We start from the raw sequence: 15,257 nt of genomic DNA, 5'->3' as shown, positions 1-15,257 counted from the left end.
ACTCCAGTCCTCTACAGTAGCATGCAGGCTTCTATAACTACCGATCATCTCTCCAGCCCGGACCACCCATTCATATAGTCAATGCACCTTGACTACATCCACCCCCCACCTCCCCTCCCTCCCACTCCTGCAGACCCCTCTGAACATGTCCCCTCACAAGTTCAAGTCTTTTTCTTTTTGTTTTAAAGACTGACTCACCGACTCCACGTAGTGTTACCTGCTTGTGCATTTATAAATAATTAAGTCATTAATCATTTCAATTAAAACATTTACTCCACCACCCCCCTTTTTTGAGATTAGGATCTTTGTGTATCCCTCGAGGAGTCTGGAACTCACATAGATCCACCTGCCTCTGCCTCCCAAGTGCTAGTATTAAAAGTGTGTGTGACCATGAGCAGCCTATAGTTTTCTTTTTCTTTTTCTTTTTTTTGGTTTTTCGAGACAGGGTTTCTTTGTGTAGCTTTGCGCCTTTCCTGGATCTCGCTCTGTAGAGCCTGCCTCTGCCTCCTCTGTGTTGGGATTAAAGGCATGCGCCACCACTGCCCGGCTTAATTTTCTTTTTAAATTGAAATTTTATTGCATTTATTCATTCACAATTCCATACATATATAATGTACTTTGAGGATACACCCGTTATCTTCTAATCCCCCTCTGGCTGAACCCCTTCTTCTTGATGAGGTCCTATCCTACTGAAAATCTCTTTTTAATAAGCTCCAAGTCTGCTTTGTACTGGATCATGCCTGTAATCCTAGCACTCCAGAGGTGGAGGCAGGAGGATCAGAAGTTCTCCTCAGCCACTTGGGGAGGTTGAGGGCAGGCTGGGCCGAGAGAGAGAGAGAGAGAGAGAGAGAGAGAGAGAGAGAGAGAGAGAGAGAGAGTGAGAGAGAGAGAGAGAAAGAGAGAGAGAGAGAGAGAGAGAGAGAGAGAGAGAGAGAGAGAGAGAGAGGAATACAGTCAGGGGTACAACAGCACTTCCATCAAGTGTGATGAAACTCTTGCCACGCCCTGCGCTGTGCGGATTCCTGGCCTCCCAAAATGTAAGCTAAATGTGAGTGCTACGAAGTCACCTGATTGAAACATTCCCTTTTGAAAATTTACTTTTCCTATCTATTTATCTATCTATCTATCTATCTAGTGTGTGTGTGTGTGTGTGTGTGTGTGTGTGTGTGTGTGTGTGTGTGTGTGTGTGTTTTGAGACCAGGCTGACCTTGAACTCAGAGCTCTGGGGAGAGGGCAAGCCAAGTCAACACATTTTAACAAATTACTGACGACTACTCCTTTTTTTTTTTTTTTTTTTTTTAACAAATTGAGTGACCAAGTTGTCATTCAGAGTTCCCAGAATTCCAGTTCCCACTGTCCAACCCCACTGGCCGATGGCTCCCTTTCTTATCCTAAACCCTGTCCGGCCTTCACCATGGCGGCCTCTGGCACTCTTGTGTTTGTGCCCCAGCCCCATGTCCACACTCCGTGCTCCCATTCTGCCGACAGCTGCCCCAGGGCAGCAACCCTGGCATGGTCCATTCCCAGGAGGAGGACTGGGAACAGGCTCCCAGTCCGCACAGGCATGCTGAGAGCCTTTTGGACCCAGACTGCCAGAGTGTGGTCTAGATGGGGAGGACTTGAGGTCTGGACACAAATTTCTCCTTGACTCTGAGATGATCTGGGAACACAGCGAGGAACTCTTTGTCCATGTCCAGGGACCAATTACATAAAGCCACGGACATACACCCTTGCCTAGAATCCCCAAGGAGGGACTGGGGGGTGTGGCTCAGTAGTTGAGTACTTGCCTAGAATCCTCCCACACACGCATGCGCCGCGCACACGCACATGGCCTTGAATCTGTGATCCTGTTACCTCAGCCTCTCAGTGCTAAAATTACAAGCTTGGGCCGCCTCATTCCACTTATCCTATCTCCAGTTGCCCCCAATATTAAGGATTGTATCTAGGACCTTGAGCATGCTAGGCTAGTCTCCTCTATTACTGAGCCATGCCCCAGCCCCTCACTGGGGGATTCTAGGCAGGGGCTCTACCACTGAGCCACACCCCAGCCCCTCACTGGGGGACTCTAGGCAGGTGCTCTACCACTGAGCCACACCCCAGCCCCTCACTGGGGGATTCTAGGCAGGTGCTCTACCACTGAGCCACACCCCAGCCCCTCACTGGGGGATTCTAGGCAGGGAAGCTACTGCTGAACATCTCTCAGAAATTTTTCACTTTTTATTTTGAGTCAGGGTCTCATTATGTGTCCAAGCTGGCTTTAAATTTGTGATCCTCCCTGCCTCAGTCTCCCCAGTGCTGAGATCACAAGCCAAGCCACTATGCCCCGCTCAATCCTCACTTGGTGTACCTGTGTATTTTGTGTGTCTGCGTGATGTATGTGCATGTGTGTGCAGGTGCTTGCCTATGCACATGTGTGGAGGCCAGAGGAGGACATTAGGTGTCCTACTCTCGGGCTCTCCATCTTGTTCCTTTGAGACAGGGTCTCTCACTGAACCTGGAGTTATGTTGGCTGCCAGCGAGCCCCAGAGATCTGCCTGTCTTTACCCCTCACTTCTAATTCCAGGTGTGAACAAATACAAAAAGCTGTGCCTAGCCTTTTCTGTGGGTGTGGGGATCTGAACTCAGGTCCTCAGGCTTGCACAGCAGGAGCTCTTACCCACTCAGCCATCCTCCCTAGCCCCCAATCCTGACTTCTCAATTATGGGACCTTAGATGATTTGCTTTTCTGTGCCTCAGTTTTGCTCTATGAAAATGGGCTCAATAGCAATACTAACTCACAGGACGGTCCAACAGCCCAATGAGTCACTGCATTTATCCAGCCAGTCTTTGTCACATGCCTGCTTTGGGTCAAATACGAAAGAGCCAAAGCCACGCTAGACACTGGGAATTAAGTTATGAATGAATCAAAGGCTCTGGTCACACAGATGGTCCCTTCCTGCGTGGGAAGCATTAATGAAGGTGGTAGGAGGTGGAAGGAGCTATGAGAAACAAAAGAAAGCTGGGTATGGTAGGTAGCACACACCTGTAAACCTAGCACTTGGAAGGTGGAGGCAGGAGGATCTCGAGTTTGAGGCAACAGAGGAAGGCCTTGTCTTAAAAATAGATGAGCGTTGGGCTGGAGAGATGGCTCAGCTATTTTTCCAGAGGACCCGGGTTCAATTCCCAGCACCCACATGGCAGCTCGTAACTGTCTGTAACTCAAGTTCCAGTGGCCATCTAACTCCCTCACACAGACAGGCATGCAGACTAAACACCAATGCACAGCAAAAAAAAAAAAAAAAAAGAAAAAAAGAAAGAAAAAAGAGGAATGTGAACACTGAGATGGCTGGGCATAAAGGCACTTGCCAGCAACACTAAAAACCTGAGTTCAATCCCTGGAATCTACATGGTGGAAGGAGAAGAATCAATACCCACAGATGTTGTCACTCACTCACAAACACACACACACACACACACACACACACACACACACACACACCACAGACACATATATACCACACAGACACACATATACATCATACACATACACACCACAGAGACATACACATATACATCATACACATACACACCACAGAGACATACACATATGCCACAGACACACACACCACAGACACACACACCACAGACATACACAATGTAATTGTTAAATGAATGAGTGGATGAATAATAATAAAGGAAGATGGTGGTGTGCTGCAGGATGTCTTTCTGTGAATATGTGTTGCTCTGATTGGTCGATAAATAAAGCTGTTTGGCCAGTGGTGAGGCAGAATAAGGTTAGGCGGGACATTCCAGCTGGAGAAAGAGGAATGGGAAAGGAGAGGCAGAGGAAAGCTGGGAGACGCCGCCAGGAGAAGCCAGATGTAAAAGTCCTAGTAAGCCATGAAGCCACATGGCAATGCATAGATGAATAGAAATGGGCTAGCAAGAAGCCTGACCCCATAGTCCATACAGTTTGTATATATATATATATATATATATATATATATATATATATTATATATATATATATATATGTTTTTTGAGACAGGGTTTCTCTGTGTAGCTTTGCACCTTTCCTGGAACTCACTCTGTAGTGCTGACTGGCCTCAAACTCACAGAGATCTACCTGCCTCTGCCTCCTGAGTATTGGGATTAAAGGCGTGTGCCACCACCGCCTGACACCAGTTTGCAAATAATATAAACCTCTGTGTGTTTACTTGGGATCAAGCGGCTGCAGGACTCAAGAGGGAGAGATTCGTCCCAACCGTAGGGCCGGACAGGACTGGAGAAACCTTCCGGCTACAGTGGTGTTTGGGCCAAGGCAGCCCCCAACAGTGTATTAGTTCCTGTCTTGCTGCTGTAACAAACACTTGATGAAACTGACTTAAGAAAGGAAGGATTTATTTTTGGCTCACCATCCATCATGGTGGGAAGGCATGGCATCGGAGCCTGAGGTGGATGTCACATGGAATTTGCAGTCATGAAGCCAAGAAGAGATGGATGTTCATGCTCTTCTAACTTTCTCCTTTGCATCCTGTCAGAGACCCCACCCCCAGAATGGTGTCACCCACATTCAGGAATGTCTCCTCACCTCAATTAGCTTCATCTAGTTAAACCCTCACAGATGTGCCCAGAGGTTGGCTTCCATGCTGAGTCTAAAGACCAACAGTCAATTAATTAGCAGAGAAGGTATCCCTGATGGAGGCTCAATTAAGCTAAGATCAGATGAACTCCCACAAGGGTTCGAGCCCTGCAGATACTGGAGGAGCCTCTGGGCAGGGGAAATAGCAGGTGTAAAGGTCCTGAGGATAGAGAAGCTCCATGTGGGCTCCCCTGAGCCCTGGATTCAGCCCCAGGAAAGGTTCAGGTTTCTCTTCTGGTCCCTGTCACTACTTTCTCATTATCTAAGCACTAGTCAGGTGACATATGGGAGAAAGTGCCACATTTCACCTTGACCCTTCATTAGGATGCGACAGCTCATCTTTCTCCTTGGATCCTTGTGAATGATGCTGGCTAGCTGTCTCCAGATGTCTGGCACTCAGTGAGGGATTGGAAGGCCAGGACTCAATGTTCCCGAGGCAACAAAACTGCAAAACAAAGACGCTGGAGGAAATCCCATCCCAGGCCACCAGGGTTGCCTGCCCTCATCCGGACACCAGGGGCCAATAACGTGATATCCCCTATACACTGCCGAGAAGTCACCGTGACATCCTCTCTCCCAGGCTGAAATCCAGATGGCTCCTCCTGAGGACCCAGAGAACTGCTTGTTGGCACGCTGCTCTCTGGAGAGAGAAATGGGTCCCTCACTGCATGCAGCCAACTCAAAATCACAGACTTCACCTTGAAGAGATTATTTATTCATTTATTCCAGAGCCAGATATGAGTGGCCATGATCTGGGAACACAGATTCTGATAACTTCAAATTCCCTGTTCCAATGCAGAAGTGGTTACATGTGATGTTTATTAGTTACACAATAAAAAGTCAATGAGCTGGGCAGTGGGGGCGCACGCCTTTAATCCCAGCATTCAGAAGGCAGAGGCAAGTGGACCTATGAGTTCGAGGCCAGCCTGGTCTACAGAGTGATTTTCAAGATTACACAGAGAAACCCTGTCTCAGAAAAAAAAGAAAGGGAGGGAGGAAGGAAAGAAGGAAAGAAAGAAAAGAAAGAAGGAAAGAAAGAAGGAAAAAAGTAAGTCAATGTAGCAATAAATACAATCATAGATGAATGGCTTACAGCAGAGGGTAACTCTGCAGCAGGCTTCAGACACAATCTGATGGCATCCTTGGCATTTGGATTGGTGGAAGCCAGTGGTCTGCTGAGGATATACTATGAAATTCTGGTAGTCATAAGGATGCTGGGTCAGACACAAGGGTGAGCACAGAGGGCTTTCAAAGGGACTGAAAACAGTCCAGGATTTATTCGGCTCTGGTTTGCAAAGCTTTTATTTAAGATTTGCTTTTATTTTTTAAAAGTGTGTGTGTGTGTGTGTGTGTGTGTGTGTGTGTGTGTGTGTGTGTGTGTGTATACGTACAGTGCCTGAAGAGGCCAGAAGAGGGCATCAGATCCTTTGGAGCCGAAGTAACAGGCAGCTGTGAGTCACCCAACTCGGGTGCTGAGAACTGAACTCTGGTCCTCTGCAAAAGCAGCATGTGTATTTAGTCATTCAGCTGGCTCTCCAGCCCTGGTCTAGAGCATTTTGACGATCCATAATCTTAAAGTGTTATCACTATATCTTGTAGAATCTTTAGCGTTCCCTCTCCCCATCTTCTTTCTCTTTCCTTCCTTCCTTCCTTCCTCATCTCATCTCCTGCTTTCTTTTTTCTGGAATCTTCAGTTCACCCAGATCTAGGGTGCTAGGACAGAGCTGAGAAGCACAGAGAGCCAAGATGAGCTTCCAGAGTCAATGGAGTTTATAAATTGTGTGTGTGTGTGTGTGTGTGTGTGTGTGTGTGTGTGTGTGTGTGTGTTCCCCTACCTAGAGTTCCCTAGCCAGCCCGGGTCACCTAGGGAGACGTTGTCCCAAACCCTGTCTTGATGGGCCAAGTTCCTTCCTTGACCCTCGTCAGAGTCATGTGGAGAGACATGTGCCTCTGTCCTCAGGTTCAGCACACAGGCACAGGGACCCTGCAGAACCTCCTCACATAGAACAGAGCCAGATTTTCTGACCACATCGAAACTTTTGTTTCTTCATGGGCTGATGAGATGGCTCAGTGGTGCTTGCTGCCAAGCCTGGTAACTGGGAGTTTGATTCCTAGGACCCACATGGTGGAAGGAGGGAACCAACCCTCAGGGGTTGTCCTCTGACCTCCACACGCAACCTGTGGCATGTGCCCCCATAAAGAAATGCAATTGAGCCGGGCAGTGGTGGCTCACGCCTTTAATCCGAGCACTCGGGAGGCAGAGCCAGGTGGATCTCTGTGAGTTCGAGGCCAGCCTGGGCTACCAAGTGAGTTCCAGGAAAGGCGCAAAGCTACACAGAAAAACCCTGTCTCGAAAAACCAAAAAAAAAAAAAAATGCAATTGAAAAATTTAAAACTGATAAGCAAACAACCCCCCACCCCCCCACCCCTGCTCCTTTTCTCTTTTGCCAGGACTGAACATTGAACCTAGGTTCTCATGCATACTGGTTAAGCACACTACCACTGAGACTCCCTTTTCTGAAGCTCCAGAGGGGGATGGGCAATGCCCAGTCCTGGAATGGTTAAGTGGTTATCCAAGCCCAAAGCCCAAGGCTTCCCAGGGTGAAGTGCCACTTGAGCTCCAGAGGGGACATTGCAACCTGACCCTCAAGTCCTTGGTTCTCAGGAAACCTGAGCCTGTCCCAGGTGCAGAGCTCTTGGGAAGGGCGGGGCCCGTGGCCTGCAGAGAAAGAAACCTGGGCTTTTATGCTGACTGAGGCTCCGAGGCTGGGCTGCAGGCAGGCAGACAAGTTTGCCCCCAACATTCTGGACCCAGTATGCTGGGCCACACTGGACAGAGGTCCAGGCAGGACCAGGATTAAAGTCATGGTGGTTTTCAGTGATGGGGGAGTGCCAGTAACAAACTTCCTTTCCTTGGGACCCCACCAGAGGGCTCCAGTGACCTTTGCAGAGCGTTTATGTCCCCGACTAAGCCTGCCCTTCGAGGACACTTTATTGCAGAAATGGATTTTTCTTTTTAAAACAAATTTTAAGAATTACAGTGTGTGTGTGTGTGTGTGTGTGTGTGTGTGTACATGCCACAGCACGTGTTTGGAGATCAGAGAACAACTTCTACCATGTGGGCCCCTGTAATTGAACCCAGATAATCAGACTTGGCAGTCTGCAGAGGGGTGATCCAGCCCCTGCCAACCTGAGACTTGGCGCTGTGAACTGATATTTCCAGGAGGAAGGAAGGAAGGAAGAAAAGGAAAGCCAGCCCTCTTCACTGGCTCCAGAAATGATCTCTAGCCTAGCCTGCTGGTGCAGGACCTGCCATCCCAGCTATTTGGGAGTCTGAGTCAAGGGGACCACAAGTTCAAGGCCAGCCCGGTTTACAGAGTGAGATCAAGGACAGCCTGGGTAACTTAGTGAGACCCTTTTATTTATTTATTTATTTATTTATTTATTTATATTTAATGCCGAATGCTGTTTTTTGAAGGAGGGAAGAGGTCTTAAATACAGGCTTACAGCACAATGGGAGAACCCCGGAGGGCAGAAGTTCGCTACTGATGTTTTACAATCTTGCATCTAAGCTGTTAACGCCCATTATGCAGGATACACAGACAAGGATGAGACCCTTTCTTAAAATGGAAAGTGAGCTGGGGACTGGTGGCACACACCTTTTTTTTTTTTTTTTTTTTTTTTTTTTTTTTTTTTTTTTTTTTGAGACAGGGTTTCTCTCTGTAGCTTTGGAGCCTTTCCTGGAACTCACTCTATAGCCCAGGCTGGCCTCGAACTCACAGAGATCCACCTGCTTCTGCCTCCTGAGTGCTGGGATTAAAGGCATGCACCAAGCTGGGCGGTGGTGGTACACGCCTTTGATCCCAGCACTCGGGAGTCAGAGGCAGGTGAATCTCTAAGTTTCCAGGACAGCCAGGGCTCCACAGAGAAACCCTGTCTTGGGGAAAATAATAGAAAAAAAAAAGTAAGAAGAGGTCTGGAAGTGTGGCTCAATCGTAGGACACTTACATAGCGTATGTGAGGCCCTGGGTTCCAACCCCAGGACAGGAGGGGGAGGGAGGGATGGGGAGGGAGGGAGGGGGGAGGGGGGAGGGAGGGAGGGAGGGAGAGGGGGAGGGAGGGAGAGGGGGAGGGAGGGAACCGTGTGTATTTGGCGTGGGCCGTGTACTGTGGTCAGCCCCTCCTGCTCCCTCATCTAACACGCTCGCCATGGCACAGTTTATCCACACTCTCTCCTTTGGGCTCTCCAGAAAGGCTGACTGGGGCCTGTTATTAGGTCTTGGCTCCCTTTCTTCAGGTCTCCCCGGGAAGGTCCAGAGCCTTCCCTTGTCCCTCGTTGCATTTCTGTGACCAGGTGAGGAGAGGGGCACGCGTGGACAGGCTGCTCGCCCATGGCTCGGGAGACCTCCCTTCCAGGAGGACAGCCATAGGATCTGATGCCCCCAGCGCCTGAGCCAAGACAACAGAGAGAGAGCTGTCCTTCCCCGGCAGGCCTCTTGGGAAACTGGGACTGGTGGCAAACTTTGTTCCCTGAGAGAGGCAGGTGTCACCTGAAGTCTGTCCTTCTGCCTCCTGGAAGGCTATCTTTTGTATGCACCTGAAGCTTTGGGAGGGAGCTGACGGGTCACACCTGGGTGTGGGGGACAGGGAACAGCAAACAGGAGGTACAAGTGTCTTGCCAGCCACAGGAATGCCCCGGTCATTCACCAGGACAGAGGAGCGTTCTGTCACCACAGGAGGTCTGGCTCACCCCCATGCAGATGTTTCTGTGTGCGAGGACCCAGGTCCCCCAGCAGTGTGTGACCCAAAGGTTTAGACAGCCATGGGAGAGGCTGGCCTCAGACCCCTGGCTTCCAAAGAGTACTAAGAGGACAAGTGGAGAAACCTCACGGTGACCTCTGACAGGAAAGGGATCCAGCCTCAATTCCTGAGTTGGCCTCCAAGGCCTCCCGCCCTGGGCTCTGTGGATCCTTCACTTCTGGCGGCCCTGGGTAGTCTCTTAGAGCCCCCTCAGGTCAGGCCCGGCTGAGGGTCTCTGCTCTAGCGTGCATCCTCCATTTTGCCTTCTTCACATTCCATCCCGAGAGGCCTAGAGGGACCCCAGGCCAGGGCTAGGGATCGCCACCCGGTAGTCTAGCTGGCAGCTCTGCCGTGTCCCACCTGGGGTGGGAAGAGACTTCTCCGAGAGCTAGGACTCCTGATGCTTATGCCCGGCTGTCCTGGAACCAGACCTTGGTGACCTGGGGTCACAGGCCCTGTGACAGGAGCTCTGTATCTACTAGAGGAGAGAACCAGGTCCCCCAGAGAGGGGATGAGTGTGAGAAAAGGGGAGGGGGGTGATGATAGAGTGTGGAAAGGGGGAGGGAGGGGAACATGAAATGGTAAATATGGGGTTCGTGAGTAAAGGGGTGGGAAGGAATCAATGAAATGGCGTGGGGTGAATGAGAGAGTGGGAGGCAGAGACTACGTGAGTTTGAAGGACCAAGTGTCATCTGGACAGGGCTCAGGCTTCTGGGAACTGGGAACCTGGATTTTGAGTCCCTTGTGGGTGGTGTGGAGAGCTCCTGTGGGCTGGAGAAACCTAGCCCTAAGTAAGTGTGTGACTTCCCAAGCTCAGGCTGTCCCAGTAAGATGTCAGGACAATAAACATGGTAGTGTGCGTGCCTTCAATCCCGGCACTTGAGAGGCAGAGGCAGACGGATCCCTGAGTTCAAGGCCAGCCTGGGCTACAGAGTGAGTTACAGGACAGCCAGGGCTACACAGAGAAACCCTGTCTCGAAAAACAAAAACAAAACCACACGGAAGTGTTCATGTATGTGTTCCTATGTGCCTGTTGTGGAATATGCACATGTGGGATCTGTGGGGTCTGTGCTTCTGGCCACATAGGGCACAGTGGAGACAGGGTCATCCCCCGTGATTTCCGCAGGCAGGGGAGCTCTGATTTCCCATCCCAAGAAGCCCAGGATGCTCAGATGTTTGGCCTCTGGATGCTGTGGCTTGTCCCCCAAGAGGAGCAGGAATTCCACCCAGGAGGTCAGGGCAGCCATCCAGTGGCATGCTGAGGAAAGATGCTCTGACTCCACTTGAAAGCTGGAGATCAAGCATACCCATCCTTCATAATGTAAAAATGTCTTAATTAGGGTTTCCACTGCTGTGGCAAAACGCCATGACCAAAAAGCAAGTTGGGGCCAGGTGGTGTTAATTGCAGCACTCAGGAGGCAGAGGCAGGTGGATCTCTGTGAGTTCGAGGTCAGCCTGGTCTACCAAACGAGTTCCAGGACAGCCAGGGCTACACAGAGAAACCCTGTCTTGAAACAACAACACCAACAGCTAAAGCAAGTTGGGGAGGAAAGTGTTTTCAGCTTACATTCCCCCATCATTGTTCATCTTTGAAGGAAGTCAGGACAGGAACTCAAGCAGGGCAGGAACCTGGAGGCAGGAGCTGATGCAGAGGCCATGGAGGGGTGCTGCTTACTGTCTTGCTTCCCATGGCTTGCTCAGCCTGCTTTCTTATGGAACCCAGGACCAACAGGCCAGGATGGCAACACCCACCATGGGCTGGCCCTCCCCCATTGATCACTAATTGGGAAAATGCCTTACAGCCGGATCTTATGAAGGCATTTCCCCAACTGAGGCTCCTTCCTCTGTCATGACTCTAGCTTGTGTCAAGTTGATATAAAACTAGCCAGTCCATGTAATAACAACAACAACAACAACAAAAAGAAACAGTGTAGGCTTGGCCAGCCTTTGGAGGTCTTTCTGAGATTCTCCGCCAGGTGTGTAGGGAGCCCTTGAAGCTCACAGCTGTAAGCCCAGCTGTGCCCAGCTGTTATTCTAGCACTCATCAGCCGAAGCAGAGGATCTTCTGTTCCAAGTCAGCCTCGACTGTCTCATAAAACCAACAAGGCCTCAGGTGGCCTTGTCACCTGCTCTGTGGGTGGCACTGGATTCCCCAGAAGCCAGGCTTCAAGTCCAGCTTGGAGTGTTGTTATTGTAGCATCTGTCCAGGCACAAAGGGACGCACCACTGTGGGCCTCAGGAGTCCCAGGGCCCAGCACCCACCGTGAGGCTTGCCTCACTGGCCCCCGGTCCCTGCTTCCTGGAGCCCCAGCCTCCAACCTTGATAAAACTCGGCTGGTAGAGTGTCTGCCCACCCCGCATCAAGTCCTGGCTTCGGTCCCTGGGACCACGAGAATTGTAACTGGTGGGGCATGCTTAAATCCTGGTTCTCAGGAGGGGAGGCAGGAGGAGCGGAAGTTCAAGGTAACCCTTGACTCATTTACATAGTTTGAGGCCAGCCTGGGCTACATGAGACGTCTTTCTTCCAAGATGTAAACCTGCAATTTTGCCAAAAATCCCCAATCCCATCTATAGTAAGTAAAAGGTCATTTCCTAACCACCCCTCCAGATTTTTAATTCTTTTTTGTTGTTGTTTTTGTTTTTGTTGTTGTTGTTTTCAAGACAAGGTTTCTCTATGTAGCTTTGGTGCCTGTCTTGGATATTGCTCTGTAGCCCAGGCTGGCCTCGAACTCACAGAGATCCACCTGGTTCTGCCTTCCGAGTGCTGGGATCAAAGGCATGCGCCGCCACCGCCCAGCTAAAATGACAGTTTTTGAATGATCTCAAATTCTGCTTCATACCGACTCGATCTGATATTCTTTTTTGTGGTCAAGGATGGGGTTTTGTATGACTGGAAATCCCTCACGACTAAGGGAACACCCTCAGGCTGCTCCACTCTGGCTAGGCCGACAAGGCCACCCACCATAGTGTGGAGCAGGCACCTGAAGACAGACAGGAAGGAGGCCTTGACGCCAAGCAAGATGTCATCACCATCATAGGCTTCTTCTCCCACCGACATTCTTCTGACGTCACCGCCTGAGCCTGGCTAGCCCACTTCCCTTCTGTCCAGCTGCTTGCCCCCCTGTCCCCCTGGCTCCACGCTTGCGTCACCACCTCTGGCTCCTGCTTCCCTTTGCCCAGCCCTTCCTTTGTATTCTCAATCAGTCGGGAGATCTGCTTCCCTTTGGCTGAAGCTGGAGCAGAGGTTGGGACCTTTTCCTCCAGCAGCCCCAGAGCACTGCCTGCCCTGGGGAAGAGAGGCCCACCCACTGCAGGGCACAGTTCTGCCTCTCTGCAGCCCCCAGCTGGCAAGCTGGGCAAACGGATGTCTGCAAACCATTCGGGCTGGTTGGTGGCTGGTTGCTCCTGCCTTGATTGGGGATGGGATGTTAGTTGAGCGGATAGAGGTTTGAGTGCAGGGGAGGCTAGCTTTCACTTAGGCTGAACAGAGAGAGGTCAAGGTTTTTCCTTTCCTGGAAGAGTAGGATGGCTATGTAGCCCCGAATCCCTGGCTCTTGAAATCCCCGACTCCCTATTGTTGGCATTAAAACCGTCCACCACCGCACCAGGTACATACTATTTATCCCCTTTAGTGCTGGGATGAAACTGAGCTTTCTAGCTATGTCCTCTACCGCTGAGCTACACCTCCAGCCCCATGACAATTCCTTTGGACATGCGTTTGTGGGTGTGTTCACCAGTGCTGCGCTTGAGGCCAGAGGTTAACACGGGGATATCTTCAACTGTTCTTCACCTTCTGTTTTGAAACAAGGCCTTTCACCCAGTCTAGAGCTCACCCTTCTGGCTAGACTGGCCAGCCGGCTAGTTCCAGGAATCCACCTCCCAGGACTGGTTTACAGGTTCACATGGTCATGCCTGTTTATGGACGCTCAGGGGATCCGAACTCAGGTCCTCGGGCTTGGACAGCAAGAACTTTACCCAGAGTCGTCTCCCCAGCTCTCAGCATTTGTTTTTTTTTTTTTTTTTAATTTTTATTTTTATTTATTTATTTTTTTTGAGACAAGGTTTCTCTGTGTATGCCTGGCTGTCCTGGAACTCACTATGTACACCGGGCTGACCTCAACTCACAGATATCCTCCTGCCTCTTCCTCCAGAGTGCTGGGATCAAAGGCGTGCGCCACCACCGACCCGCTAGCTATTTTTTATTTATCCGTTTCCTCACTGTTCTGAGCAGCCTGGGGCAGGGTCATGTAGACTTTTGCTTGACAAACATTTATTGAGTGGCAGGGCCCGCACTCATGTCCCCGACACCCTATCTTCATGGCATGTGACTCCAGCCTGGGGCCAGGTACAGACTCAGCTGCCCAGAACACATGATTTGGAAAATGGGGGAAGGGTTGGGATCCCATAGGCCCTTAGGGGTCTTGTGGAACACATGTGGGTGGAGGTTATCCACAGAAACAAACTATAGTTCAGACCAGACTGCAAATCCTCCACCCCTCGCTGTTTAGGTCATGCTTTTGGACCTAGAGAAAGATTCTGTTCTCTGAGATTCCAACTCAGAGCCCCAAGGGAGGTAGCTATGCAGTGGTCACGAGGTAAAGGCTGCTTGCAAAGCAAGTAAAACGGAAGCCTACAGGAAGGCTCTAAGAAACAGCTCCAAGGCCTGGAGAGATGGCTCAGTGGTTAAGAGCACTGGCTGCTCTTCCAGAGGACCAGGTTCAATTCCCAGCAACCACATGGCAGCTCACAATTGTCTGTTACTCTAGTTCTAGAGGATCTAATACTTCCACACAGACATACACACAGGCAAAACACCAGTGCACATAAAATAAATAAATCTTAAAAAAGAAAAGAAACAGCTTCACTCTGGCCTGTGCATTGGTTCCAGATCATGGAACAGAGATCTAGGGGCAGCAAGGCAGTGTGGGGCAGTTGATGTGGGAAGCTGGAGTCCAGCTCTGCTGTTGTCTGCTGTGAATTCCTCTGCATCCCTGGGGCCCTCAGTAAAGCCAGTGGCTGGAGGATCCAGAAGGACCTGACGGTTCTTACAGTCTAGCTGCCAGGGCACCAGGCATGTGCAGTTCTAGAGAGTGAGCCACCCTACCCAGGAAGGCCAGGAAGGGCACACACAAACCTATCCACACTAATAAGTATCCATCACACCCATTTCTGGGTCTGGACACGTCTGTTCTCAGGAGGCACCACTACAGGTAAAATGCCAGGCATGGCTGGAGTCCAAAACCCCAGGTCTTCAGATTCTAGCTGTGTCTTCACTGAGGCCTAGATGCCGCCTGGGCAGCTGGTTCCTTGGCTGTGAACTCAATTTCCTAACCCAGATCAGGTAGTTCCATCATCAATCATGCCATCCTGGCTTCTGTCTGCTTGGGTTTCAAAAGGCCACTGGGGTGTGCCCATCTTCAGACTACCCTCTCTGGAGGAGTGGACTTGGAGTCAGGTAATCATCTGTATGGGAAGACCTAGGACCCCTCAGATACAGCCCAGAGCAGCTGCTAGAAGGGAACGCCATGTACCATACCTAAAACATCTGTGCAGGTGGCATGCTTCCTCCGCCCAGTACTGGAGATGGAACCCAGGGCCACGTGTACGCTAGGCAGGCCCTCTACCACCGAGCCACACCCCTGCCCTGGAACTAGTCAGGCAGACCAGTGACCTTAAAGATGTAAGTGATCTGCCTCCCAAGCGATGCAGTCAAAGGCAGGTACTACTATACTCAACTCTTATTTTTAGAGACGAGGTCTCACTATGGAGCCTTGGATGTCCTGGAACTATGTATGTAGACCAGGCAGGCTTCAAACTCAGAGATGCACTGTCTCCG

This window comes from Peromyscus leucopus, chromosome 23 (assembly GCF_004664715.2).
Source record: "Peromyscus leucopus breed LL Stock chromosome 23, UCI_PerLeu_2.1, whole genome shotgun sequence".
Lineage (NCBI taxonomy): Eukaryota > Metazoa > Chordata > Mammalia > Rodentia > Cricetidae > Peromyscus > Peromyscus leucopus.
The sequence above is the reverse complement of the archived record's forward strand: the minus strand, read 5'-3'. Positions refer to the sequence as shown.